This window comes from Tupaia chinensis, unplaced genomic scaffold, assembly GCF_000334495.1.
Source record: "Tupaia chinensis unplaced genomic scaffold, TupChi_1.0 Scaffold000096_1, whole genome shotgun sequence".
Taxonomy (NCBI): Eukaryota; Metazoa; Chordata; class Mammalia; order Scandentia; family Tupaiidae; genus Tupaia; species Tupaia belangeri.
This window is the reverse complement of record NW_006159558.1, coordinates 1,492,634-1,495,243: the sequence shown is the minus strand read 5'-3', so window position 1 is coordinate 1,495,243 and position 2,610 is coordinate 1,492,634. Positions and strand designations below refer to the sequence as shown.

General features: G+C 45.4%; 1 protein-coding gene across 1 annotated transcript in view; it reads right to left on the bottom strand.

Annotated features, from left to right (window-relative positions):
- Positions 1–2,610, bottom strand: part of LOC106734337 (catenin delta-2) — a 387,604-nt gene that overhangs the window by 28,078 nt on the left and 356,916 nt on the right. The window lies entirely within an intron of this gene.

Below are 2,610 nucleotides of genomic sequence, written 5' to 3'. Positions count from 1 at the left end.
TAAGACAGCTGGATCCCACATAGCTGGCTCCACAGTTCCAGTCCCACACCAGCAGCTTCAAAATCATGTCAAGTGCATGCACTTGTATGCCCCAAATCCCAAAAGGATAATAGAAGAGAATGGACTGTGGCATGGCCATCTCCCTGAGGGGGGCGGTAATTTCTCACTTTACCTCTCTCTGTCTCTCTCTTCAGTAAGCACGTGTACCCTACGACTAAATAAATAAATAAATAATGGCTTATATGGATCATCTTTATCTTTTGTTTTTTGATAGGGTGTATGGATTGTGGTTTGCTAATCTAATCATTGGAATGCTCTGCAGGCCATTGTGGAAGAGCCAAAATGGGGGCAGGCACGGAGGAAGGGAACTGTGGACATTAGGACCCAGGCATGGTGGAGTCTGTACCTACACCTTTAGTCACCACCAGCCCCAGAGAAAAAGGTCATCCAAGTCATCACCAATTCTTGGTGCGTGCTCATCGGGGCTTTGAGGGTACATAGGAGAGAGGCAGCACTAGCCCTTCCACGACTTCGCAGCAGGTAGGGGCGTAGGTAAGTACACAGAACTGAAAGGACAGCTGCAGGAGAGGAACAGGAAGCGGTTCTGCACGCAGGCCCAGGGCCCCTTCCTGTGTCACCTACCTGCTTTAACCATCAGTTTCCTCATTTGTAAAATGGGACTACTACTATCAATAGACTGGTTCTCATAGGGCTCTTATGACAAGGTGTGTAAAGAATATAAAACCCAAAGAACAGAGCCAGGAACTGCATTACAAGAGAAACAGAAAATGTAAGTGATGACTAGCACATGCAGAAGAACCGGGGCCTGCGAGAGTACAGCCAGTCTACAGAACTGAAGGAAGGTCAGTAGGTCATTCATATCAGATTCAACTGACCTGTGTTTGGGGACCAATAAATATTCAAATATGTAGGCCCTGTAACATTTTTATTGTCGACTTTTTTTTTTCCTGAACACCAAAATGGGGAAGGAAGAAGATAGTCTGTGAGTTTCAGAGAGAGATGATTGGCTTTTCAACGGCGTGTCTCCCAGTCAGGGTTGCCCAGAGAGTGTCTCCTGGCAACTGTCAGCGCTTACTGTAGCAAACCTATCAAGACCACTGGCTGTTTTCAAAACCATGGGAGACAAATTGCTATTATTCATTTTTCGGGGGTTTGAGGCAGGGGAAATTCATATTCTGTGCTAATTTTGTTAGTATTGGTGACTGACAAATTATCCGAGATGGATATGGTGAAAAGGAAAGCCCCTCAGCCATAGCCTGGGTACACGTGGCTCCCAGATGTGTCACAGTGTGCCACACCGTGGCCACAGGTGAGCCAGCCAGCTACTGTGAACAAGAGAAACTAACATGGATTTCTTTTTGCTTTAATTCCTTCAAAATTCATATTCCTGCTTCTCACAACCACAAAACATTAGCCCTAGGCTCAATCGTCTGTCCTACATGCTCTGTCTACACAAAAGCGAGGCTCTGCCCATTGGAGAGAAATGCATCTGTGTTTCTCCTTTTCAGCCTCTTTCAGAGTGTTGGAGTTGATTGTAGCATCATCAAAAAAGACACAATTATGTATAAATGTTAATATAAGAAGCAGCAGCAAATGGGTATTTTACAAAGTCCAAATTTCTCATAATGTACGCTTGCAATAGTTTTCTGGGAGACTGCTCATGTATGGACTAGATTTTCTTTTCTTATTTTTTTTTTTTGTGTTTGTACCTTGGAGTTGTAAAGTAGTTTAGTTGAAGCAACATTTCCACCTCCTTTTTTTGAGAGAGATTTTTGCTATTGGGCGCATGCCCTTGCCACAGAGAGAAAGAGAGACAGAGAGACAAACAGAAATCTAGAAATCATCCCCTCAGGCAGGAAGACCACTCTTCTCTATTCTCCTCTTGGGATTTGGGGCATGCACACACATGGTGCCATGAATTTCAGTTCAAGCCCCTGGGTCCAGAACTCAAACTGTGGACGACCATGTTAGAGTCCAGTCCTTTAACCACGACGCCACCTGCTGGCCCCATCTATCCTTTCTGTTCCTTTTTCCCGTCTTCACTTTAGATGTGTACACTCTTCCTAGAGAGGCAGAAAGGGAAGCTAGAAGGCAAGCCCCAGAGAGGATGGCCATGCTGCAACCCCTTCTCTTCCATTCTCCCCTCAGGATTTTGAGCACACACGCACATACGGCCGGTGTGTTTCTCAAGCTACCAGTCCAGGACGTGAGCCACACAGTTGGTCACATGGGATTGGCCACCTGAATCCTATCATGCTACAGGCAGGATCAATGGAACATTTCTGAATGGCAACCACATTAGGAGATAAAGTATCATATAACTTTGTTGGTGGCTATTCTATAACTTGGAATGTAATAAGCTCCAATCCCATATAACCACGGATACTGTTCAACTGATCTGGGGACCTCTACCATTCTGAAGTGCCTTCCCAAGCAGCACAACAGAAACTGAATAGTTGGTGCTGCTTTTGTGCCTGGGCACGCCACTGCGTTACACACTGCTGCGTTAGTGATTCTCTTCTGGTGCTCACTGTCCAGGTTTTCAGACGTCCCAAGTTTGTCTTTTGTGTTCAGAATCTTTCTGTCCTC